The sequence below is a fragment of the Eumetopias jubatus genome, unplaced genomic scaffold, assembly GCF_037043125.1.
Source record: "Eumetopias jubatus isolate StellerSeaLion01/CBP00866 unplaced genomic scaffold, mEumJub1_p1.0 scaffold_6, whole genome shotgun sequence".
Taxonomy (NCBI): domain Eukaryota; kingdom Metazoa; phylum Chordata; class Mammalia; order Carnivora; family Otariidae; genus Eumetopias; species Eumetopias jubatus.
In genome coordinates, this window is record NW_028274812.1 from 147,839,192 (window position 1) to 147,854,768 (window position 15,577).

The window sequence follows — 15,577 nt, forward strand, 5'->3', positions numbered from 1 at the left end:
AGACAGAGCAGCCCTAGATCCACCAGGAACTGAACCCAGAACTTTCACACATGCCAGAAACACGGCCTCCCATTGAACCACACCCCTGACAATGGCAGTTTCTTGCAGCATCCTGCAACATATATACATTTCGCCTATTTTCTGTGGGTCTTTGAAAGCCTAACTTTTTAAAGCAAAGGCCAGGGTGCCTGGGTGGGTCAGATGGTTAAACGTCTGCCTTCAGCTCAGGTCATGATCCCAGGGTCCTGGGATTGAGTCCCGCATCGGGCTCCCTGCTCCTTGGGAGCCCGCTTCTCTCTCTGCCCCCCTCTCTCTCTCTGTCTCTCATGAATAAAATCTTAAAAAAAAAAAAATAAAGCATCATGAGTTCAAGCCCTGTGTTTGGCATGGAGCTTGCTTACAAGAAAACCCACAAAAACTTGATGAAAAGAAAGTCCATTGTGTTAAGCTCACTATGTGTACAACCTCTAAGCTAGATCCCTTTTTTGCACCGACACAAAGGAAGGATAATACCAATTCTAGACTGTATGACACCGCTCCTGCCCCCAGAACCTTGCCTGTGTGTCCAGCCCTCTCCCAGATCCTCTCACTGGCCTAAATCCTCTTTTTATCTCATTTTCCAGCCACTTCCACCGAAGTCCCAGGATGGAATTTTCACTTCTTCTCTACAGTTTCTTTCTCTTGTGGTATAAACCAGTTTCAACCAGTCTCTCTAGACCCTCTCGTCCATACCCCTGAGTTCAAGTGTTATCCGTCTGCGGTTAACTTCTGGCTTTATTTGCTGTACCAGGCCTTGCCTGCTCCACCTGCAACCAATAAAGCCCAAGAAATACCTCCTTGCAAAATCGAGAAGCACCTCAACACCAACACATACAAAATAAGAAGCATCTCCTATTGCCAGTTGTCTTGTTTCCCTCAGTGTTGTGTCTTATGAAATGGCTACAGCTGGGAAGACCAAACAGTAGGTGGTTACCAGGAAGTCTTGCGGGGTTTGATGTATTTGCCTTCTGACCTTACGTACTCCCAACTCCTTCAGGTCGGGGACTACTTCATTCACTCTGAGTCAAGTGATTAACGCAATAATTGTTTCATAATAAAGAGCAGATACATGACTTTGATTAAATTGTTGCCGGGTGAACTGGGGAGCACACCCGCCTCCCTGTCCTGTCCTGGGTCCACCACGCAGCCAGACCCAAAAGAGTCACCTAAGGTTCCTGGTTGTGTCACGAGAAGGAACTCAAGGACAGACACGCAGCACAGAGGACAAGCGACACAAGAGGGAAAGTTTATTAAAGTGAAAAGTACAATCTTCAGACCTGAGAGCAGGAAGCCAGAGAGCGAGAGCGAGAGCGAGAACTGTGCGCCCTGAGGGTTGGGTTTCTTTTACTGACAGTGGTTAACTAGGGGGCGGGATATTCATTATTTGGGGTGGGGACTTCTTGGAAGCAGGGTTTGGGGGGTTTTCTTCGTTATTTGACCAGGGGTTTCCTGTCGTGGTGCCGCTCTCGTGGGCCTGTCTGGTGGGATCCAGCTTCTCAGCTTCTCGTGGATGCTGCCAGGACGGACCTCTGACCTTCCCCGCGGCCGGCCACGGCCGCCTCCTTGCTGGCCTCGGGGCATCCCGTTAGAGCCTCACTGACCGCCCACCCTAACAAAATGAATGGAAGATAATGTGCACGGCTACTGTTTTTTTATTCTTCTTGAAGGGAAACAGTGACTGCATAATATTTTTTTTTCAGAAAAATAATCACTAGTACTTTCTTTGGTCTAGATTCATAATTCTCCTTTAAGGACTGAGGAATTATGGCTTCAAATCTCCAAAGTGCTAGGATAATTTAAGTACTGTTGAGGTTTCGATCTTCCTCCTCTAGAGCTTCATCGGTATCATCTGGCTTCTTCTAAATCTGATTGCCGTTACCTCCTTCAATGGTAAAGAAATTTCCCATTTATATTGGGAAGTTCTCCCTTTCCTTCCTCTTTCATTTACTGCTCCTTTTCCTCCTCTTTCATCTCTCTCTTTTTTTCACTCCTGCGTCCCATGAAGCCGCCTTAGCCCCTCCTGCCAATCTAGTAGTCTTTAAGTTTTAGCAAGCACCCTTAGCGCCTGTGACTGATGAACTTAAACCTTTCTCTGTATATGTAGAGATCGTGCATTCTTTCCTGGAAAGAACGGAGCCCTCCTATAGCCGTCACCAGGCTGTCCTGCACCATCCCGGGCACCAAGGAACCAAACCCTCTTGCAGAACCTCGAGCACCACGATGACGTCTGTAGCTAGCACCATTGTCATCAAGAACTGTCATAGACCAATGCACCCCCTTAACTGATTAAATTTCTTTAGAAATTCCTGGACCAGGCAGAAGCCTTAGAATTGGCTTTTGGACAAGAGTATGCCTTTTCTCCCCAGGGGCCCGGCCTCTGAAAGCTCCTATTTCTTTCCCATCAAAACTCTTGAGTACTGGTCTTTCAAGAGACGGGCAGCTGAACTTGGGCTTCGGCAACACTCTCTCTAAACTTTTCTGTACTTTCAATCTCTGTCTCCCTCCAATGCTTATGCTAAAAAAGGGGTTTTGGGGGGTTTTGTTTTGTTCTGTTTTAATATCAGGTAAGGTTTGATGAAGGTCAGCCCCGTTTCTTAAATAATATTGCGGCTTATTTGGCACCCTCACACGCCTCTTTAAATCATATTTAACTTCCATATAAAGAAAATACAAAATCCCATTAAGCCATCTTTTGGTGATATTTCCTTTTGTCCTAAGGTACACTCCCCTTTTGGTATCCTGTTACTCAAATTCCGAGACATAAGGAGAACTGTAATTAATACATCTTATGTTATAGGGTGGCTGTGCTGAGTTGATGGTGCCCCTCCCTCCAAATTCATGGGCTTCCTGGAAACTCAGAATGTCACTTTGTTTGGAAATAGGGTCTTTGTAGATGTAATCAAGTCCAGATGAGGCCATGAGGGTGGGTCCTAATCCAGTATGATTGGTGTCCTTGTGGGACAGACACACAGGGCGACTGGTGTGACCACAGAGGCAGGGTTTGGGGGACTGCAGCTGCAGACCCAGGAGGCCGGGGGGGGGGCGGGGGGAGGGCTCCCAGCTCTTACAGTACTTGTGTCTGCCCCTGCCCCGCCTTTACAATTCTCCCCTCCACCCCCCTTCTTATTCCCGTTCCATCAGCAAGCTCTGCAGCCGGCTGGAGCCTTGTCTGGCAGAGGGAGTCAAATCTGCACAGCTGAGAGTTCCCTATAATTGCAGGGCTCCCTAGATCAGGTTATTATCCTTCCCACTGACTTTAATCACAGTACATGAAGATTATTAAAAGCTACCCTCAGGAAATCTCCTTGAATTTTGCGCATATTCCTTTGTAACCCGATTGCACAGTAACGCAACGTCTCTTCTCTGGAGGGTTTCCGAAACAGCAGAGTTGCACCGAGCGGACCCCGACCCTCTAGCTTAAATATTGGCGCCCCTGCTGACAATAGCGGCGGCCTGTGCGGTGGAGACCGAGGCATTGGCCCCGCACGGGGGGTGTAGCTCAGTGGTAGAGCGCGTGCTTAGCATGCACGAGGCCCTGGGTTCGATCCCCAGCACCTCCACGCGCACCATCCTACCCCGGGATGGCGCTGGCCCCCACAGGAACTCGGTGGCCCCCACCCCCCCCCCCGGCCTGGCTGCCTCGGCACAACCAAGCCAGGAGGTGACCTCAACGCCACGACGGGCAGGCCGCCAACACGCGAATAGCGTGTTCTTTTGACTACGTCAAGTGCCATCACCGCCGCGTGGACGCAGCCAGGTTGGAGGAACCAACGCCCTCGCAACTGCATGCAACGAATTACTATTAAATTCTCAACTGTGAAAGGGAAAGAAAAAGAGCAATGGGAAAGGCTTTAAAAAAGAATGAGAATCTATCGGACAAAACCCACTGGATTTCTTCCCTTTTTCTCGCGCTATTCTCGTGTCAATAAAGAAAACTCTCACCCCCTTTCTCCAGGCTCTGCTCTTCCCCACACCGTCCGCACATGCCCGGCGGAGAAGCGCCACCGGGGGAAGGAGACCTTGTACGGCACTTAGGCCAGTGTCTTGGGGCGGCCGGGTCCGGGGAGGTCAGGGCCACGGAATTCTTGAGGGTCGGGCCCTCGTGGAGGTGCCGGGGATCGAACCCGGGGCCTCGTGCATGCTAAGCACGCGCTCTACCACTGAGCTACACCCCCGCCGCGGGAGCCGCGGCCTCCACCATACCGGTCGCCCTATTGTCCGCAGGGGCGCCAGGTCTAAGCGAGAGGGTCGGGGTCCGCTCCGTGCCACTCGGCTCTGCGGAACCCCTGCAGAGAAGGGAAGCTGCGTTCCGAACTGCAGGCCGCGGAGCGCGAGAAGCTCTCCCCCAAGTGTCGGCGCTCGGGGCCCTGCTCGAGGCCCACCTCCTGCCAGCACAAGGGGCGTCTCGGGACGGAGTATGCTCCTGGTCCTTCAACCTCCTTCTCTCCTATCGGCAGCGCTCGCAGACATATGTAAAAGTGGCGCAGGGCAGGCAAGGACCAGCCCCTCCGTAGGACCGAGTGAGAGAAAGATGGAAGGAGAGGAAGGAAGAAAAGAGAGAGAGAAGGAAGGAGGAAGAAAGGAGGGAGGGAGGGAAGGCAGGCAGGCAGGCAGGCAGGCAGGCAGGAAGGAAGGCAGGCAGGCAGGCAGGAAGGAAGGAAGGCAGGCAGGAAGGAAGGAAGGAAGGAAGGAAGGAAGGAAGGAAGGAAGGAAGGCAGGAAGGCAGGAAGGAAGGAAGGAAGGCAGGCAGGAAGGAAGGAAGGAAGGAAGGCAGGAAGGCAGGAAGGAAGGAAGGCAGGAAGGCAGGAAGGAAGGAAGGCAGGAAGGCAGGAAGGAAGGAAGGAAGGCAGGAAGGAAGGAAGGAAGGAAGGAAGGCAGGAAGGCAGGAAGGAAGGAAGGCAGGAAGGAAGGAAGGAAGGAAGGCAGGCAGGCAGGCAGGAAGGAAGGAAGGCAGGCAGGAAGGAAGGCAGGCAGGCAGGAAGGAAGGAAGGCAGGAAGGAAGGAAGGAAGGCAGGAAGGAAGGCAGGAAGGCAGGAAGGAAGGCAGGAAGGAAGGCAGGAAGGCAGGAAGGAAGGCAGGAAGGAAGGCAGGAAGGAAGGCAGGAAGGCAGGAAGGAAGGCAGGAAGGAAGGCAGGCAGGCAGGCAGGCAGGAAGGAAGGCAGGCAGGAAGGAAGGCAGGCAGGCAGGCAGGCAGGCAGGAAGGAAGGCAGGCAGGCAGGCAGGCAGGAAGGAAGGAAGGAAGGAAGGAAGGAAGGAAGGAAGGAAGGCAGGAAGGAAGGAAGGAAGGCAGGCAGGCAGGAAGGAAGGAAGGCAGGCAGGAAGGAAGGAAGGAAGGCAGGCAGGCAGGAAGGAAGGAAGGCAGGAAGGAAGGAAGGAAGGAAGGAAGGAAGGAAGGAAGGAAGGCAGGAAGGAAGGAAGGAAGGCAGGCAGGCAGGAAGGAAGGAAGGCAGGCAGGAAGGAAGGAAGGAAGGAAGGCAGGCAGGCAGGCAGGAAGGAAGGAAGGCAGGAAGGAAGGAAGGAAGGAAGGAAGGAAGGCAGGCAGGCAGGCAGGCAGGAAGGAAGGAAGGAAGGAAGGCAGGAAGGAAGGAAGGCAGGCAGGAAGGAAGGAAGGAAGGCAGGAAGGAAGGAAGGCAGGCAGGCAGGCAGGAAGGAAGGAAGGAAGGCAGGCAGGCAGGCAGGAAGGAAGGAAGGCAGGCAGGAAGGAAGGAAGGAAGGAAGGCAGGCAGGCAGGCAGGAAGGAAGGAAGGCAGGAAGGAAGGAAGGAAGGAGGAAGAAAGGAGGGAGGGAGGGAAGGCAGGCAGGCAGGCAGGAAGGAAGGAAGGAAGGCAGGCAGGCAGGCAGGAAGGAAGGAAGGCAGGCAGGAAGGAAGGAAGGAAGGAAGGCAGGCAGGCAGGCAGGAAGGAAGGAAGGCAGGAAGGAAGGAAGGCAGGAAGGAAGGCAGGAAGGCAGGAAGGAAGGCAGGAAGGAAGGCAGGAAGGCAGGAAGGAAGGCAGGAAGGAAGGCAGGAAGGAAGGAAGGAAGGAAGGCAGGCAGGCAGGCAGGAAGGAAGGAAGGAAGGAAGGCAGGAAGGAAGGCAGGAAGGCAGGAAGGAAGGCAGGAAGGAAGGCAGGAAGGCAGGAAGGAAGGCAGGAAGGAAGGCAGGAAGGAAGGAAGGAAGGAAGGCAGGCAGGCAGGCAGGAAGGAAGGAAGGCAGGAAGGAAGGAAGGAAGGCAGGAAGGAAGGCAGGAAGGCAGGAAGGAAGGCAGGAAGGAAGGCAGGAAGGCAGGAAGGAAGGCAGGAAGGAAGGCAGGAAGGAAGGCAGGAAGGCAGGAAGGAAGGCAGGAAGGAAGGCAGGAAGGAAGGCAGGAAGGAAGGAAGGAAGGCAGGAAGGAAGGCAGGAAGGAAGGCAGGCAGGCAGGCAGGAAGGAAGGAAGGCAGGAAGGAAGGAAGGAAGGCAGGAAGGAAGGCAGGAAGGCAGGAAGGAAGGAAGGAAGGCAGGAAGGAAGGAAGGAAGGCAGGAAGGAAGGAAGGAAGGCAGGCAGGCAGGCAGGAAGGAAGGAAGGAAGGAAGGCAGGCAGGAAGGAAGGCAGGCAGGCAGGCAGGCAGGCAGGAAGGAAGGAAGGAAGGAAGGCAGGAAGGAAGGAAGGAAGGAAGGCAGGCAGGAAGGAAGGAAGGCAGGAAGGAAGGCAGGAAGGAAGGCAGGCAGGCAGGCAGGCAGGAAGGAAGGAAGGAAGGCAGGAAGGAAGGAAGGAAGGAAGGAAGGAAGGAAGGCAGGCAGGAAGGAAGGAAGGCAGGAAGGAAGGAAGGAAGGAAGGAAGGAAGGCAGGAAGGAAGGAAGGCAGGCAGGCAGGCAGGAAGGAAGGAAGGAAGGAAGGAAGGCAGGAAGGAAGGCAGGCAGGCAGGCAGGCAGGAAGGAAGGAAGGAAGGCAGGAAGGAAGGAAGGAAGGAAGGAAGGAAGGCAGGCAGGAAGGAAGGAAGGCAGGAAGGAAGGAAGGAAGGAAGGAAGGAAGGCAGGAAGGAAGGAAGGCAGGCAGGCAGGCAGGAAGGAAGGAAGGAAGGAAGGAAGGCAGGCAGGAAGGAAGGCAGGCAGGCAGGCAGGCCAGCCGTACCACGAGAGGTGCTCAGGCAATTCAGGTCCAGGGGAGGAGATAAGACTGCGGTGTAACTGCTTCACAATACGGGTGTGCAAGGAGCAGAGAGTGTGTCGGTCACTACCCTCCTAAATCGCTGCGCCCCACATCTCTGGAGAGGGGCCGTCCTCGCTGGGTCCCGGGCACTGCTTCTCTGGTTCTGAGAGCCCCAAGGACCAGAAACAGGAAAGGGGATTAGGAAGCGCGTTCCTGTGGACATTGCACCTTTCAGAAAAAATGTTTCCGAGGGGAACTTGAAGGAAGAGAAAGAGCCCATTCCTAGCACAACACACTAAAAATCAGTCCCTTCCAACCATAATGACGGAGGTGTAGGTGGATCTTTGAACTCAGGGCTACTTCCACCAAAGTCACAGTATGAGGGGCATACCGTGGTAAAGAAAACTTCCTCCCCTCCCTCTTCCTTTGATCAGTGTAGACTCAGGCATTCTTATCTTAGCCATTAAATTCATTTACTTATTTTTGTTTAAGTGGACCCCACCGCCAGCCCATTGCGGGGCTCGAGCTCGCCCACCTGAGATCAAGGGCCAGATGCTTAACCGACTGAGCCACCCAGGCGCCCCGGATTTTCGTCCATTGTAATGCTCAGTGCTTCCAAGATTTGTCCAGTAGACGCCGTGTCCTTCTAAGTCAGCCAGCGTCTGTTGAGCATTTCTTACATTCTGGCAGGGAGAGATGGTCCAGGCTCCTCTTGTGATTTCCCTGCCCCAAGCCTCGGGGACAGGAGATCCTTCCGGCAGCCTTGGTTCCTGCTGGTGGGGATCCGTATTAGGAAATTAAGGTAGGACACCAGCTCTCCTCACTGTCACCAGGGTGTCGCTCTTTCAGCAGACAGAGCCAAGACGCGGCTCTTCCCTGACGTCTTCTCCTAACCCTTTGTGTGTAGCCCCGGATTTAAGGTGGGCTGAGCAGCACGAATGGACCTTGGGAAGGGTGCCTTTCTGTCCAGCATCATTGCCTTCCTCTTTATGCAGCCGGAAAAAGAATGCAATCTAGGGGGCTCCAAAATAAGGGAGCTGTATATAAAGAGCCTTTGTTCGCAGTCTCAGGTCCTCAGGACTCCCGGGGAGGTAGATGGCTGTGATTAAAGTGCTTCTGAAAAAAAAGGGAAAAGAGGAAGCAAAAGCCCTGGGGGTGTAGCTCAGTGGTAGAGCGCGTGCTTAGCATGCACGAGGCCCCGGGTTCGACCCCCGGCACCTCCACCTCCCCGATTCCTCCTGCACCTCCGCTACAGGGATCTTTTGGTTTCTGGATGAAAAACCCCAGGTTTCGGTCTGCAATTCTCCGTTGTGTTAGGAGGATGCTCTCTTAGCGAGCTGCCTAGACAGACATCTTGGAATACAAGGTGATATTTAATGCTCGTTTACTCAAAGTCGGCATTTTTATTATCCATCCACCCTGAGCAACCGCTGCTGTGTTCTCTAAAGTCTCATACTCCACAGAAACTGAGTTGTGTGGAAAATCTGAGTTCCGAGAGCAGGAACCTCTCCAACCTGAAAGGGCAGCTCCTAAGACAGTTAAACCATACCCACCTCGTCTTCCATGCGCCCCAAACTAGCATCCGGAACCAGGTCAAGAGGGTTTTTCCCGGATGGGAGGGAAAATTTAAAATTAAAGGCCTAGAAAATCTGAAAAAGTCAACCTGCTCTAGTACTTTCGGGGAGAACAGTTTCTTCTCTGGAACGAAGAACACGGGAGTGCCCAGTAATGAGAGGCAGCACCGGCCAGCTGCAAAATTTGCTGGGTCTTGAGCCCTGCCAGCTGCGCTGGTCACCGTCCCCTGCAGCTGGCCCTGATGACAGGTCAGGTGACAGGTCGGGGACAGTCCATCCCAGCCGAAGAAGCAGGCCGCTCTCTGTTCCCTTGCCAACTCTAGACTGAGAGATGTTCAAGGATGCCGGGTGTGAGCTTAGAAGGCGGAAGATGCTCGTTTACTACAGAGACCTGCCACACTGCCCTGCCCTGTTTGGATTCCAAAATTAAAGAGGTGACCAGAGTATGGGAAAACTTCCCTCCCACTGGTCCTGAGCTCAGACTCTGGGGTAGGAGTCCTGGGTACTTGGGGAAGCATCAAAGAGCGCAGACGCACCTTGTCCCCCGACTTGGGGCAATTGCTTTATGTTGTGGGACAACTCTACCTTCCTCCAAAGGGAGTTTTGAATCCACAGTCCCGATAACAATAATAACTTTGATGAGTCCTCGTGAACTTGATCAGACCACCCAGTTCATAAAGTAAAATAGTTTTTGTGTCTGACTTACACCAGGCGAAAATATTGTACAGGGACCCTTAAGTGCAAAGCAAGAGATCTGAGTGAAAGAGAAAGGCTATTCTTGATCACAAAAGAGGTGACTGGTTTGGTTTCTGTTAATTCAGTGTCGCAAATAATGTGCCACTTTCAGGAAACCAAACCGCTGCGTCAATCAAGAGGCACTGTGAAGGTTTTGCTTCACGAGTTTAGGAGCCCCTCATCTCTCCCACCCCATAAATGTGGGCCACATTGGCAAGTCATGACCCATCACCAATTGTTCAGTGAATTAACCTACACCAACTCGAGGGGGCGTGCTCCACCCAAAGCAGACCTTCCTTTCCTGCAAGAAGAGTCGCCAAGCAATTCTGCACCTCCCGGATTTCACACAGCATCCAAGCCACGGAAGACACACCTTCCACTCTTCCCGAGACCTACCTCTACCCATCCCTCACACCTGGTGATTCCATCAAACATGTTCTAAGATTACACTCTTATTTTCCTCCAAATATCTTCACTCCTTATTTTGAATTCTGTACATATTGTAAATATGTAGTTATTCATAAAAGAAAAAAATTTTTTTTGCCACACTCCAATCTGTAAACAGTGTTGGTTTTTCAATTTATTATGAGCACAAGCAGGGGGAGCGGCAGAGGGAGAGGGAGAAGCAGGCTCCCCGCTGAGCAAGGAGCCCGATGCAGGGCAGGACTCTGGGATCATGGCCTGAGCCAAAGGCAAGCGTTTAACTGACTGAACCACCCAGGCGTTCCTGCAACACACTTTTTAACTCATTGCTACCCTGAGGTTTTCTATGTGTGTGCATGTAGTATGAGGGTCAGTCAAAAGACACCTTGAAATCTCCCATAAAAGAAGTATCTCTATATTGTGTGTGGGGTGTGTGTGTGTGTGTGTGAAAGTGCTGTGCATGTTCTTATGAGAAATTATTTGACATTAGGCCATCTTGATTTCTCTGGTGACATGGGGAAAATTAATGAACATCTCTGGTCATTTTAATGAGCCTTTTAATTTTTCTTCTGCCAAACAGCCTTGCCGATGACATGCCATCGCTGGTGGTTTTGCACCAGTCTGGAATTTCTAAATTTTAAGGGCTCCAGGAAAGAACAACACTAAGCATATTCTTAAATGAAGGATAAGGTCACTACTGAGATTAGAATACTAAAAACTGAAAGCAGATGAAAGCTAAGGTCATAAAAATTCAGATATGAAAACTCAATTTCATGAATAACTTCTTTCTTGGTATTCCTTGGGTGGAAACTAAATCACCTTATTTTATTTTATTTTGCCATATATTCATTCACCATTTCTAGGTCAACATCTTTGATGCAACCCTTCACTAATGTCTTGGCAATCACAGTTTTTGATAAAGTACCATTTTGTAACAGCCTGGATCACTAATGTTATTATGTAAAATATTGAACATCTGCTCTTGGATTCAATCTTCCTTTCAAAGAACTCTTTTTGTTTTGAATATATTTCATGTTTTCGTGTTAATGTAACTTAAGTTTTAATGGCTTTGTTGCTTGATTAATCAACACATTTCTGCAAATACCCCAGCATGCATTAGCACTTCACCATCAGTGAAAACTGCAAAACTAAATTTAACCTATGAAAGATCACCTTTCCACCTAAAACCAGTAGGACCAATTTTGGTCTTCATTTTTTGCAATCATTTCTATCCTTATCATATTGAGATACTCCTGCTTTTTTGACCAAAAAAAAAAAAAGTCAAAATAAATCTAGTCTTCAATAAATTAGGTTTAAAAATAAATGACATGGGGCACCTGGATGGCTCAGTCGCTTAAGCATCTTGACTTCCACTGAGGTCATGATCCTGGGGTCCTGGGATCCAGCCCTGAGTTGGGTTCCCTGCTGAATGGGGAGCCTGCTTCTCCCTCTCCCTCTGCTGCTCCCCCTGCTTGTGCTCTCTCCCTCCCTCTCTCTTTCAAGTAAAATAAATAAAATCTTTAATAAATAAATGACATAAATGTATTTTTTTGAATTTTCTTTTTTTATTTAAATTCTATTAATTAACATATAATGTATTATTAGTTTCAGAGGTAGAGGTCAGTGATTCATCAGTCTTATATAATGCCCAGTGCTCATTACATCACGTGCCCTCCTCAATGTCCATCACCCAGTTACTCCATTCCCCAAAACCCCTCCCCTCCAGCGACCCTCAGTTTGTTTCCTATAATTAAGAGTCTCTTATGGTTTGTCTCCCTCTCTGGTTTTGTCTTGTGTCATTTTTTCCTCTCTTCCCCTATGATGTTCTGTTGTGTTTCTTAAATTCCACATACAGTGAGATCATCTGATACTTGTCTTTCTCTGACTGACTTATTTCACTCAGCATAATACCCTCCAGTTCCATCCACATCAGTGCAAATGGCAAGATTTCATTTTTTGATGGCTGCGTAATATTCGTGTGTGTGTGTGTGTGTGTGTGTGTGTGTGTGTGTGTGTGTGTGTGTATCTTCTTCATCCATTCATCTGTCGATGGACATCTGGGCTCTTTCCAGTTTGGCTATTGTGGACACTGCTGCTATAAACATTGGGGTGCAGGTGCCCCTTCTTTTCATACATCTGTATCTTTGGGATAAATACCCAGTAGTACAATTGCTGGGTTGTAAGGTAGCTCTATTTTTAACTTCTTGAGGAACCTCCATACTGTTTTCCAGAGTGGCTGCACCAGCTTGCATTCCCACCAAGGGAAGAGGGTTCTCCTTTCTCCGAATCTTTACCAACATCTGTCGTTTCCTGACTTGTTAATTCTAGCCATTCTGACTGGTGTGAGGTGGTATCTCATTGAGGTTTTGATTTGGATTTCCCTGATGCCGAGCGATGTTGAGCACTTTTTCATGTGTCTGTTGGCCATTTGGATGTCTTCTTTGGAGAAATGTCTGTTCATGTCTTCTGCCCATTTCTTGATTGGATTATTTGTTCTTTGGGTAGAGTTTGGTAAGTTCTTTATAGATTTTGGATACTAGCCCTTTATCTGGTATGTCATTTGCAAATATCTTCTCTTACTCTGTCGGTTACCTTTAACGTTTTGTTGACTGTTTCCTTTGCTGTGCAGAAGCTTTTTATCTTGATGAAGTCCCAATTGTTCATTTTCGCTTTTGTTACCCTTGCCTTTGGAGACATGTCTAGCAAGAAGTTGCTGCGGCCGAGGTTGAAGAGGTGGCTGCCTGTGTTCTCCTCTAGGATTTTGATGGATTCCTGTGTCACATTTAGGTCTTTCATCCATTTGGAGTCTATTTTTGTGTGTGGTGTAAGGAAATGGTCCAGTTTCATTCTTCTGCATGTGGCTTCCAATTTTCCCAACACTACTTGTTGAAGAGACTGTCTTTTTTCCATTGGATATTCTTTCCTGCTTTGATAAATGACAATGTTAAAATTCTAATTTGGCTACCAATGTTAAACTGTAAATTTTAAAAATTGACTTAATTGAAAGTATTTAAATATAACAAGATACAAAAAGACATACTTGTAACTTCTCAGGTCTTCATATGCTCTGGGGTTAGCTGACAAATTAACCCTAAAATATCACCCGCCATAACATCGTCCCACTACACATGATGAGGAAGGGAAGGAAGCCAAAATTTGTGACCCAAAATATATCACTTTGACATAAAAATTACTTTGAGCAGAAAGCAGTTAAGAAGCAACCAACACAAGGAAAGCGCTCTCTACCCTCCCCATTTCTGCCTAAAGTCAGGACGTAAATTCTCCTTTTACAGGAGACTGACACTTATCAGCCCAGAGGGGCACCAGAGGAATCAGCAAACAAACCTTCTCCATTACTTTCTTCCTGTGTATCTACCTTCCCAGTTTGCTACCCTTAGAGCCTAAAACTGCTTTCCTCTGTCCTGTCATTTCTCTGTAAATTTACTGTTCTTTTTCGGAGATGCTAAGAAGTTCTAACCTGCTGCTTTCAGTTACTGTAGATTTAGGTTAATCCCATGTGATATGCACCACACGTGTTAATAAACTCTGTTTTTCTCTTGTTCATCTGCCTTTCTGTTAAAGTCCCCGCTGAAAACCGAAGATGGCTACAGGTAAAATTTCGCCTCCCTGGACCAGCCTGCTGGTCTCTGCACTGTTTCCACTGAGCAGGTGGACAGCCTGCGCCAGACCCACACTCGGTTAGATACCTCAGGTCCTCTGGTCAAGCACTTGGGGGTCAAAGCTAGTAAAAGATTCTACAACATTTTTAAGTCCTTATCTCCATGTTTACACTCATTTCATGGAGACCAGGAGCAAATAATGGAAGACAGCAGGTACAGTATTTTTCTGAACTTCTTGGATTATCAGAGAGCATAGCTCAGCAGTAGAGAACATGAAATGAAGTGCTGGGTTCAATATCTAGCTCCGTCATTCCTGCCCTTCCCCTTCAGTCTCTTAAACCATTTCAGACAAACCTTTCTCAGTTTCCTCTCTTTGTATTAATTTACTCACTTTTTCCTGCTCATGTCAAAGTTAGATGCATACCCTCCATGGGTTGCCTTTGCTCTTGACCCATTTCAACTCCATGGGCCTCATCATTACTGATGGTGCCTGTCCTCCCAAGGAACGTCTGTGTGAAGCACACAAAAAAGAGAGATCTGGTTCCTGCAGGATCTCTTGAACCAGAGACCCCAGACACGGAAGATTTAGATCAAGCTTGAGGACTCTATTCCATTGGCAATATGTGGACGTGCATGAAAGGAAAAGAACAGGAAGAGAAAGAAACAATAAGAGATTATTAGGCAATTATCTCTGAAAGGGCATTATTTTTTCAAATGTGCCTGGGTCAATGCCGTAGCTGCAGATCAAGGAGAAGCAAACCTGCCCGGCGACTAGCCCTCCGCCTTCTTCTCCGCCCTTCTGCCTCCGAGTGCAAATCACCCTGTGCAGTCACCAGAAGGAGTGAGCCATGCACCATGACTCTTCCCAAGCAAGTAAACTGGGGTGCTCCACAGAAGAGAACTAATCACTCTTTCCATCAACTCGGTGCTTCCAAGGTTGAGAAAAGTGGAGTTGGAAATGAGGGGGTTACTGAATCCACACTGTTCTGGTGTAACCAAAATAGGTCTCCCATCCTTACCGGATGTAGGAAATGTGCTCAGTTCTTGTCATGAAGAACTCTCATCCCTCCGCTCATTTACACAACTTAACAGACCACACCCTCCTCCACTCGGTCCTGAGCTGAATTCTTCAGAGACTGGCATCAGGAATGTAGGGATTTCATGTCTTCAAGTTCTCCTTGGCATCCCCCCTAAGACCACCTCCCCAGCTCTTTTTAACTCTTTAAATAAAATCATGCCTGTTGTACACGAGTTCCAATCACACAGAGAGCACTGGAAGAAACATGTAAAGGCTTTGGAGTCAGAATGAAGGTCATCAGTGCCATAGACAGGAAGCACAATGTTCCTGTGGCCACCAGCTATGAGGGCAGAGGGACTCGGTCCCGTTTCCTCTCTCTGATTCCTGCAACCATGAATCCTGATGAGAGAGTTATGGTGCCATACGCTGGTCACTGATTCAGAGCATTTACCCCCTCCTGGAAGTCATTACCCTAGCTCCCAGGAAATGTCTCTTGGCTTGTGCCATAACCAAGTATTTGAAAGGTCATTCCACCATCATATCAGGTCAGTTGCTTGCTTCGGAGTGATGGCAACATGATAAGACCAGCCAACTCCAGAATATTAGCCCATTGCCATACTCCGTTTGCTATAAAATGGTTCATTATCTCAGAAACAATGCTGTGGAATGCTGTGGAACATAAGACATTCCGTAAATTCATGGATGGTGGTTTCACAGGACCACTGTGAGAGGCAAAGGCAAATCTATAGCTAGGGTAAGTTTCTATTCAGGTGAAAATACACACTGACCCTCTAATATGGACGGGGTCAATTGTAATGAACCTGACACCAGGGCGGTAGCTGGCTCCGTCGTGGAATGATAGCATATGGAGGCTCAGAGTTTGTCTGTAATGTTGGTAGTTGGGTCATTTAGAGGAGGCTTGAACCAGATTTATTTTGCTGTATAAAAGTCCACGTTGCTGAGCCCATACATGACCTCCATCCCTGTCACCACGGCCACTCTGTTCATAAGCTCATTGGACAAGGATAGTGATGACTAAGGAGAAGCTTACAGACATCATCC

General features: G+C 49.1%; 3 non-coding genes across 3 annotated transcripts; 2 read left to right on the forward strand and 1 right to left on the reverse strand.

Moving 5' to 3' along the window:
* The first annotated feature begins 3,527 nt into the window (after positions 1 to 3,527).
* On the forward strand, positions 3,528 to 3,599 carry TRNAA-AGC (transfer RNA alanine (anticodon AGC)). The gene has a single exon. It is a non-coding gene; the product is annotated as a tRNA-Ala (tRNA).
* Positions 3,600 to 4,142: 543 nt separating this feature from the next.
* TRNAA-AGC (transfer RNA alanine (anticodon AGC)) lies at positions 4,143 to 4,214 on the reverse strand. Its single transcript has one exon. It is a non-coding gene; the product is annotated as a tRNA-Ala (tRNA).
* A 4,082-nt stretch (positions 4,215 to 8,296) lies between these two features.
* On the forward strand, positions 8,297 to 8,368 carry TRNAA-AGC (transfer RNA alanine (anticodon AGC)). The gene has a single exon. It is a non-coding gene; the product is annotated as a tRNA-Ala (tRNA).
* The last annotated feature ends 7,209 nt before the right edge of the window (positions 8,369 to 15,577 follow it).